Below are 10,679 nucleotides of genomic sequence, written 5' to 3'. Positions count from 1 at the left end.
ATCCAATTCATGGGAACACCAGTCTTAATATTGTTATAAATAAAAACAAAACTTACACCTTGACAAAACCATAAACAAATAAACGTGACTCAAATATCTTAGAACTTTAAAACAATCATTAATAGTACACTGTGCTGTACGTTTAACAGCTTTTCTGTATAATGTTGAATAGAACAAAGGCACTTATAAGGTGAAATCATGTTGGTAGGTTCGTCAGCAAGTAGCTCCTCACCATCAGGAAAATCTGCAGTGCTGCTCTCACCAAATGGGTCTCCATTACCACAGTTAGTGTAAGATTCTGTGTAGTTCGTTGAACAAGGAGGGATTTACATAATTTAACAACAAAATATTGACATTTATTCATCTAGCATTAACATTAACATTAAGCCCAATTTATACTTCTGCGTCGAACCTACGCGGTAGCCTACGCAGAGACGCACAGGCCTGCGCCATACCTGACGTGCACCTCTCCAAAATTCTAACAGCGCGTCAATTCTACGTGGACCGCAAGCGCTGTGATTGGTCTGCTAGAACCCCTCCCTCCATATGCATATGAGTTTTGTGTGCGTTTATGAGCACTGTAAATATAGTTTAATGTCACACCTTCTTATTTGAAATAAAACAAAGCAAATGACAAGTGTATTATCATTTATTATTCTATAGCATTATTCATCAGTAGTTGTCCGCGACAAACAATGTTGATCTGCCGTGGTACACGTCCTTGTGGAGGTTGAAAGAATGGCATCTTCTCCTGTTCTGTCGTTGTCCCCCTTTTTGTTGTTTTAAATAACGATTTAATGATTTTATATTTATTTACCGCCGTCACGGCTTTGCTTCTCCGACGAGCCGCTTCTTCTTCGGATTTTGCCGTGGTACTGCGGGTTCACAAGCAACATGCCCGTGGACACTGCGGACTAGCGGTCCGCATGTGTACTGCAAGTCGACGCGGACGACGACGCAGAAGTATAAATGAAAACCGACGCACAAACGGCGTAGAGGCTACGGCGTAGGTCCGACGCAGAAGTATAAATTGGGCTTTACTTTCCCTGCGTCCCATTGTGCATACTATCCACCCTATCTGCCCTAAATAGTATTGAAAATTACTAATGTCACATAGAATTTAGGATGGATTGTATGCACATTGGGACGCAGGCTTTGTATTTGAAATCGCACTTGCGCGCGCGCGAGCAGACAGCAGGTGTGCGAGGACGCGCCAGCCCTAGTACATTTTCTTCTTCTTGACAACAGCATACTTTTTTATTATATTAATTGTTAAACAATTATTTCTGAATAATTGAAAGTTATTTCATTAGGGAAATAAAAATTCGAAATATTACACTTGTACTGACTGTTATAATTAGTGTATTTTTAATGAAATCAATGTGTTGAGCCATATTTAGTTCAATAATATTTTTAATGTTTGCTTTAAAATTTCAGGGAAAACAATATCTACCTTCAAATAATTTTACATTTGTTTCTAAACTAAAAACTATTTTTAGTTATTGCAGTATTTAAGTTACAACAAAAGTATTTAAAATCCAACAAATGGAGGCATAAAAGTGCAATCTGGCAGAAAGAAATAAAGAAAATAATCTGTAATACCATGGTGTAGCCACTGCCTGTATGGCCTTATATGTGTAGATTCCCTATTGCTGAAAACAGTGTTTTCAGACATAATTTTTAGATATACGTGGCTGATTTGTAGATTTTGCATGTCCCTTTTTTTTTTGGACAATTTGTAAGACTATTTAGTCTTTTCTAATCATGCCCAAGTTTTTTGTTTTCACATGCCAAGTGCCACAAAAGTGATTACGTTCCATACCATTCCAAAAAAGTAAGTAATAATAATAATAATAATAATCAGTTTCATTTCTGTCACATGAATCTCTGGGTTCCTCCATGCTGGCTTTTACAGGTCAGATCTTCCAGGAACCATTTCAATGTTAACAGATCTTACAATAACCCTTTTTTAAAATTTGAGTTACTCCAGGAACCTCCATAGCACTTTGAGGTTTCAGTGTAATTCAAGGGTGACTCCAGAACCTCAGAACTGGAAACAAAGTGCTTCAAGGATCCCATAAGTTCTTGCAAGGCAAGACTGAAATGGTTCCTCCAGGAACCCTATTATGAAAAAAAGAGCTTTGAGGCACTTAAATTACATTTTGAAGTTCCTCGAGTACTCAAAAGGATATTTGAGGCACCTTGAGTTTTTACAGTGACAGGACACCTGTGATTGAACACTGCCTGTTTGTTTTGAGCACTTGTAAATAAAACTGCACATGGATCCCAACTCTGTTGACTCCACGTTACAGCCACTTTCAAATTTTCAATTCGATAATCCGGCCCTCAGAAGAAGCTAACTGAATAGGACCGGCATACACTCATCAAAAAAAAACAAAAAAACAATGCATTCGAATTTTAAAGGTGCAGTGAGGCGCTTCACTTCTTGTCTGGTATGCAACACCCTTAAGGCTGGATTAGACTCTGAATTGTTTCAGAGGTGGAATTGTGAAACATAACTTTTACAAGAGGAAACCGTAAACTAGGCTATTATCCACCGGTGGGGGTAGGGGGTGAGAGGCCAAGATTCAAGAGTCACAGTTTGCGCTGAATACACATGGTTACATATGACAAAATTATAAATGTGTTTACATATTAAATTGTTACATCTTACATAAAAAATGCTTATTTTAAAACTAAAATTTACCACAAAGGTTGAGATCTGCCTCAGTGTAGTTAGGGTTATCATAACCCACAATTTTTTTTGGCAGATTGATTGGAAACTGAAAGCCAATAGATTCAGAACTTTGAATCAAATGTGTTTGTTTTTATTATCTGCTTCAACTTTATTTTTCCGAGAGAGAGAGATGTTTATTCTTACATTTATTCATAAAACATAAACATCTTAAAACCATTTGATCAAGAAAAGGAACAGATTAACCTCAAAATGCTTAACCATGATAATTGAATTAAATAACATACAAAGAACACATGCAATCTGCATTATGTAATCAGATTCCAAAAATTAAGTACTTGTAAATTATAATTTACTCTATAGAGTACATTACATTTTAAAATTCTCATACTCAGATTACAGCTACTTTTTTATGGATTACACAATTACTTATTCACACAATGACAGTTAATTTTTCATAATTTAGTGAATCTCCCTAATACTTTTTGTCTTTTAAGTGTTCTTTTCTAGAAATCCTACTGTGTCATTTAGTTTTGACTATATTCACACAGCATGTAAATACATTTGCAAGCCATGCATCTGAATTTGAGGGGGGGAAAAAAAAGCACCTCTCAAGCAATTAGACCATGTATGAAACAAATAATTATGCAAGTTACTTAACATTTGTAATGTATAGCTGGGAGAAATCATAGGTCCAGTGACCTACAGTAACTGTTGATTCTGGAAGTCTCCCCTATGTTATTAACTGCAGTTATCATGTAATCAGTAAGAGACTACAATAACAGTAATCTACCCAGCTCATACTAGATGATGTCTGTGAGGGACCGAGCCAAAGCATAAGGGAGCATAGAAAAATAGGTTTTCAAGAAATGTATTATTTTAATCAATCAAATAAAAAGTTCACGTTTGAAAGGAAATAAACCAACTTTTCACAAATCAAATAACTAGGCCTATTAAAGAAATAATCAACACTAAACAAAGACTTGTGCTAACCAAACTGAACTCACGCCAAATGACACAACAGAACCACATTTATACAATTGGACTAGTCCACATTACTCACAAAAGGAGGGAAACAAGAAACCACAAACTACAGAGTACAATAACAAACAACAAACTTCTTAAATACTTGAAACAAAGATTAAATATGAATCTTAAATAAAACCAAACAAAAAGAAGTAAACCAGCAGTCTTAAATTTAAACCATATTGGTTCTCCCCCTGCTTCATCTGTCTGTTGGTGCCGGCCGGCAGAACTAAAGAGAGGTGGAAGCAGCACAACGGTCCTTTAGATATCCGGGACCCAATGCCGAAAGCTCGAGAACCTCCACACCTTTCCACAGCACCCACTGCACGGCAACCTCAACTCAAAGAAACGGTATTAACAAACAAATACACAGAACAGCAAACTAAATTGTGCGCACTCCAATTAGCAACCATGTACTGTGATTTAATAAAGTGTTGGGATGACAGATAAACAGAATTTGCGTCTTATCTGAAATACAAAATTAAGAATATGATTTAAAGGTTTTGTTATCAGCCGGATTTAACTCAATCAATATGGAAATAAAAATACACTGACATGTGTGGGTACGTGTATGTGTACGCCCGTAAGCACACATTACCATTCTCTAATGTGTGGCCACCTCGTGGGCCATCACAATGTCTTATTAAGAAAGTTTGGGAGGAGCATGCTCAGATAATCAGCCAAATTAACACAGGATGAGAACATTCAGATAACCAGCTCAATGAGCAAAATAAGAAGTGTATATATACAGCCGAATCACCATTGTCCCTTGACAGTTTACCAGCATCCTTCTACCACCCCAACTTCTATCTCTCTATAATTAATATCCCAGCAAGGGACGGGCGAGTTCTCTGGATTCAGGCTAAATTCCGGGTTCAGAGCCCTACCCCTGGACAACATGCCAAATATGCAAACTCTTTGCTCTGATTGATTATATATGTAAGTGCGAAATCATGAAATATGGATTATAATTATTGTACGTTCATTCACTGTGTCAGCTTTCTAAAATAAAGGAATTACATTTTTTTTTGTCAATATATCATTAATATTGTAAGACCAGATTGATTTAGTGTTTCATGTTCTGAATGTAATTTTAACTGACATGTAAGATGATCAGCGGTGCTAAATTTCTACCTTCTTTTTTACTATCAGGGCTAAACAGTGGGTAGAGTTTCTCAGTGAAAGACTGACCAGTGAAAGAATACATATGAGATCTGGACTCCACATCATAAAAGGAGACCAGACCCTCCTCATAATCCACAAACACACCCACAACCTGAGGCTTCACTCTCAGAGACAGAGGGAGATTCACGAGCTCTGTACTTATTCCCATCCCTCATAACTACAACCCAATATCCATTCTCAGGACTCTCTGTGATCATTCCCTTCCTGTTAATGGATTCTCTGGCCACTCCTATATCCCAATCAGTCTTTCCTTTTACCTGCACTTCAAAATAAAATCTTCCTGAGCTGAAACCCTCTTTTGCCAGGACAAGGGAACAAAGATTAAACTGCTCTGGGTTATCTCTGAGTACAATATCAAAGTCTGCACTTGTGACTTGTTTTCTGTCATCAGACAGAATGAGTTTTGGAAAAGCTGTATCAGGATCCAGAGTTACATCCACTGAAAGACAGAACAGATATGAATCATAAGTTCAGACAATAAAAGAAGTTTAAGAATGTATTACATAGATTCTAGTATATGACTTTAAACTCTTATTTGTGGCAGTCTAATCAAGCACATCACAAATTGTACCTGCATATTGTTGCATCCTCTTCATCACTGTGGAGATAAATGATAATGGACAATTATGGCAGAAGTTTAAATATGATACAAGGTAATTGTGTGATCATTCAGCTCCAGTTGTCTGATGGATGTTTGTTTCTCTGTTGGTTTTCTTATTGCTGCCTACATATTACTGACATCAATTAATATGCATGTTTAGTACATTTCTATGGTGTCTTAACGGGGTCATCGGATGCCCATTTTCCACAAGTTGATATGATTATTTAGGGTCTTAATGAAAAGTCTATAACATACTTTGGTTAAAATTTCTCAATGGTAGTGTAAAAAACACCTTTACCCTGTTAAAATCAGCTCTGTTTTCATCAAGCCATTTTTTAGTCCATGTTGCTTTAAATGCTAATGAGCTCTGCCCCCCCCACGCCCCTCTCTTCTGTGGGGTGACGAGCAGTACTGTTTACTTTAGCCAAGAAACTTGCTAACTAGCATATTATTAGGAAAGGCCATTTGCAAAGATTTAAAAAAAAAAAACGTTATACTCACTTCTTCTGTAGATGAAGCTGGATCACGAATGATTCGCGCAAACAGACGCATTTAGGCAGATCGGGGATCGCCGCATTCACTTCAAAGCGAAAGCAACGTTAATCCTCTGCGTCTTCAGCGGCTCAGATGTCGGGAGTAAATGATGACTGCTTTATTCATTATTACTTCCAACAACAAAACGCCTCAATCGTTCAATCGGAGACATTCTTATCTTCCCCTGCACTGGAGTCAACACAATGACGGACGGATGAAAGCTCACTCAGGGCGGGTCTAAGGTAAGACGGCCTTGTCAATCAATTATCATGGGAGGGGCCTGTGCAGAACTACGCAATTCTGACAGGAATCTCAGAACAGCCTGATTTGAACACTGGGTGGATTTTTATCATTATAGGATGGATGTGTACACACACCTCCAACACACATTGATGTTCAAACAACTTGAAAAGTTAATTTTGCATTCGATGACCCCTTTAAAATATATCAGTAAGAGGAGAGACAGTCTGTCAGGTTTTGTGATGTTGTGGGTTATTTTTTATTTTATGCATGATGATTTCTTTCATCTGCAGGTGCCATTTTCCCCTTCAAATTAGATCACTGCTGTCAGAAGAAAATATTTCCTTTTCTTACCACTTTTGCTGAGTTTCTCCTCTAGAGTGTCCTGCAGCTGAATCAGAGTTTTCCTCAGGGTTATCACACTCAGCTGAGTGTCACTAATACTGATCTCAGTGCAGCTGCTGGTGTGTGGAGGTCTGCTCAGCGATGGGTAAATCTACAGCAGGAGAGAGCAGAAATCCCTCAGCACGGGGAGTGTTGTGCTGTGCTGTGAACATACAGAAGGACACTGACCTGTAGGAAGTGCAGGTGATCTCTCCTCTTTAGCTCAGTGACCTCCTACTCCAGCTCTTTAATCAGCTCTTCAGCCTGCTTCTCTGCTACTCTCTGCTTCTGCTCCATCATCTCCAGCAGCTCAGACTGACATCTCTCAATGGAGCGTATCAGACCAGTGAAGAGCTCAGTACTCTCTGCTTTCTCTTTCTCTGATGTTGACTGATAAATCAGTGAACAAATACCATGTTTATATTTTGTTGTGTTTCAAAAGTAAATCACAGCATAAAACTAATAATTTTCAATTTCCTTTATAGGAAAGAGCTCAAACTAAAATATAAACTGATCTCATCAACATCTGCATTATTTCTGCAACAATTTCCTGTGAGTACTCACTTTTTTGAGTTCTGCCGAGTGTTTGATGTCTTGAATTTTCTTCATTCTGTCCTGGATCATCTGCTTCACGTCTGACTGCATGTCCACCAGCTGGGTCTACAGACACAGACACATTTGATCTTTAAATATAGATTTGATATATTTAACCTGAAAAAAAATCTTGTTTAAATAAATAATGTATGTTATTAAACCTACCCATCTCACTTTACTCTCCTCCTCTACAGCAACAGTGTTGTGATTCCTGTGATTTGTTACAGCACAGAGCAAACACACACATGTCTGATCATCCCTACAGAACAGCTCCAGAGGTTTCTCATGTTTCTGACAGATATATTTCTCAAGATTCTCCACAGGATCTATCAGTTTGTGTTTCTTTAAATTTGTGGCTCTCTGATGAGGCTCCAGGTGAGTTTCACAGTAAGAGCTCTGACACACCAGGCACATCTTCAGCGCTTTCATCTTTATATAATCACAGATGTCACAGAGAACCTCAGATTTATTCTGTCTGAGTTCTGTGTTGATCTTGAGGTCAGGTTTTTCACTGAATGTTTCTTTACAGAATGGACATTTGTAGGTCTGACTGTTGTCCCAGCACTGGTTCAAGCAGCTCTTACAGAAGTTGTGTCCACATGGAGTGCTGACTGGATCAGTGAACAAATCCAGACAGATCGAACACTGGAGCTCCTCTGATAGAGCTGAAGAAGAAGATGCGGAAATACCATTTATCATCTACATTTAGAATTTTATGCATACATTAACAGGAATATTATAAAATTAAAAAAACACTCTCTCATAAACAATCAGCTATGGCGTTTCATCTAAGAAAGAATGAAGCCTAAAACAGATGTGATGGCTTTTTTATTCTTTCTTTATTTCAGTTACTGGATTATTGGAGGTGTATCCAGACCTTTTCTCTTGTCCTTACTTTGTTTTTGTGATGTCAGTGAAGCCATTGCTCTTGCCCTCTTTAAGCCTATTCAGAAAAAACACACAATGCATTTCTCATTTTGTGAATGAAATAAGACCAGAGTCATACCACTGAATTAATGAATTAGTTAATTAATTAACTAATTAATGTTTTTAAAGGTAAATTCTGTGATATTTCCCAGGTCAAATTACTTTCTCATATCTAATATACTGTAAGTAGACAGCTGTAAATCACTTATTGGTTGATGTCAACAGTGAAATGATTGATCTAATTGTTTGAGCAGCCCAACCAGCATGAAACAAACAACACTGACTCAACCAAGTAAGCAGGTTTGGGGTATACAGTACTATTAGATTTGGTGTCACTGGAGGCAAAGAAACTGAAACTGAATAAAATTTCTCAAAAGTTTTTTTTTTTCCTTCAATATTTAGTATTTTTTCGAAAATATTGTTATATTGTATTGTATATATATATATATATATATATATATATATATATATATATATATATGAAGAGTTCAGATGCAAAAGCCTCTAAATGCCATCTGAAATTTTCTTCTAAAATTAGCTTATGAGGCTCCCATATTTATGTTTAGTTATTTCACTTTAATTGCATAGAAAAGGACCTATATATTGCCATTAGAGTAAAATTACTGAACCTAAACATAGGAGCCTGATAAAAATGCTCATTTTAGATGAAAATTTCAGATGGCATTTAGAGGCTTTTGCATCTGAACTCTTCATATATATATATATATATATATGTTAGTGGTGTCAAAATTAGCGCGTTAATGCAGGCGATTATTTTTTTCAGTTTAACGCAATTAATGCAGGGGCGTGGCTAGGTTTGTCCACCCCACTCACAACTGCTAAAGAATCGAGTTTATTCAGACGCAGAACGACTTTACGAGCACATCAAACGGGACACTTTTCTGACGCGCGCTCCATCTTCACCTCAGCGCCAGGCGCGAGTCAAACGAGCACGGAAACGGTGACGAGGGGCTTCAGTAGAACATCAGTGAACTGCGGTCAGATGAGATGTTGTCAGGCCACATGTCAATAAAAACGCATCTTCCTGTCCTGCCAGCTGTTATACTGTGCTCTTAGCGCATGCTCTTCAAGTGCACGCACAAAATGTGCCGGCGCGCGCTGTAGTAGGCTATATTAAAGCGCTGTATATATAATTTTATTTATGTGAAGATTGTTTTAAGTTCACTTAAATTAGAAGTTTTTTAAAGTCTAATAAATGTTAAATTGATAGCTCTCAATTACTGTAATTTTGAATGGCTAGTTGATGGTTAAATAGTAGGAAAAAAATTCATAGAGACATCAGTTGTTGTCAGTGATACTTGCCTTCAGTCATAATAAAAGATGGCATTAAACAAATATTAAAAATATACTGCCTTTATGTTGTTTCTACATTTATTTGAAGATTGAATGTGAAATTATTGCAATATAAAGGTATAATTAAAAACGTTATTGTTAGGTGGGATTAATCACGATTAATTTCAGAAACAAATGTGTGATTAGTTAATTTGTTTTTAATCGATTGACAGCACTAATATATATATATATATATATATATATATATATATATATATATATATATATTACTATATATAGGGTTTAAATTGGGCCGGGGCCGTCCGGGGCTAAGCCCCGGCACATAGACTCCAGGGCTCGACATTAACGCTTCATTAATGCCAGACAAGTAACATGATTAAAACATCAATAACCAAAAATAACTAGGTAAACACCAAAACGCAAGTATTATTCTGATTTTATTACATTTAGAGTAAGTGGCGAATAGTGGATATAGTGTATCTAGTGTATATAGTGTATATATATATGCATCTATTGACAGTATAAGGTTGCGCTGCTGAGGCGAGGTTCACGCAGCCTCTCGAGGAGAAATCAAAACGCGCAACACTAAGAAACTCAGCATACTGAGGTAAAAATTCAAACTTTATATTTAAAATACAGTTAGTTAGGCAACATCACTCACCATTAGGACTGTTTAATAGTTCTGTAAACAGTTCAATGAGCAAATACAATAATATTAGGTCACTTACATTTTTGGCGGAACCACAGCGCATCTCAAAGCAACCATCCGATTCATTGCTGAATGATTCAGTGTTTTGAACGAATCGGTTGAGTCAAAGTTTCATTAGCTCATGCATAAACATCTGATGAATCTGCCGTTTGAACGAATCATTTGAATGAACGACTCACTCATTAAACGCACACTACTGGCACCTACTGGCGTTTTAATTTAGTTTAAAAGTATAATTTCCACCATTTCTTGTTTGTATATTCAAAAAAAATTTTTTTTTAAAGAATCTCATAATTTAATGTAGTTGTATTTTTCAGTGTAAATGATTTAATTTGATAACGTATAGATAATAACAATCACATTATTATAATAGAATTTATAGATCAAATGTAAGAATTTGAAATGAAAGTTAAAGAGATTAGTGGGAAAATAAAGGTAAAGAAAAAAAGGTAAAGGTAAAGAAAAAAAAA

The 10,679-nt window shown here is 36.6% G+C and overlaps 1 pseudogene; it reads right to left on the bottom strand.

Moving 5' to 3' along the window:
• Positions 1 to 4,814: 4,814 nt before the first annotated feature.
• Positions 4,815 to 8,182, bottom strand: LOC131554196 (E3 ubiquitin-protein ligase TRIM39-like; annotated as a pseudogene).
• Between the last annotated feature and the right edge of the window lie 2,497 nt (positions 8,183 to 10,679).

Source organism: Onychostoma macrolepis, chromosome 15, assembly GCF_012432095.1.
Source record: "Onychostoma macrolepis isolate SWU-2019 chromosome 15, ASM1243209v1, whole genome shotgun sequence".
Lineage (NCBI taxonomy): Eukaryota > Metazoa > Chordata > Actinopteri > Cypriniformes > Cyprinidae > Onychostoma > Onychostoma macrolepis.
This window is presented reverse-complemented; position numbering and strand designations above follow the sequence as displayed.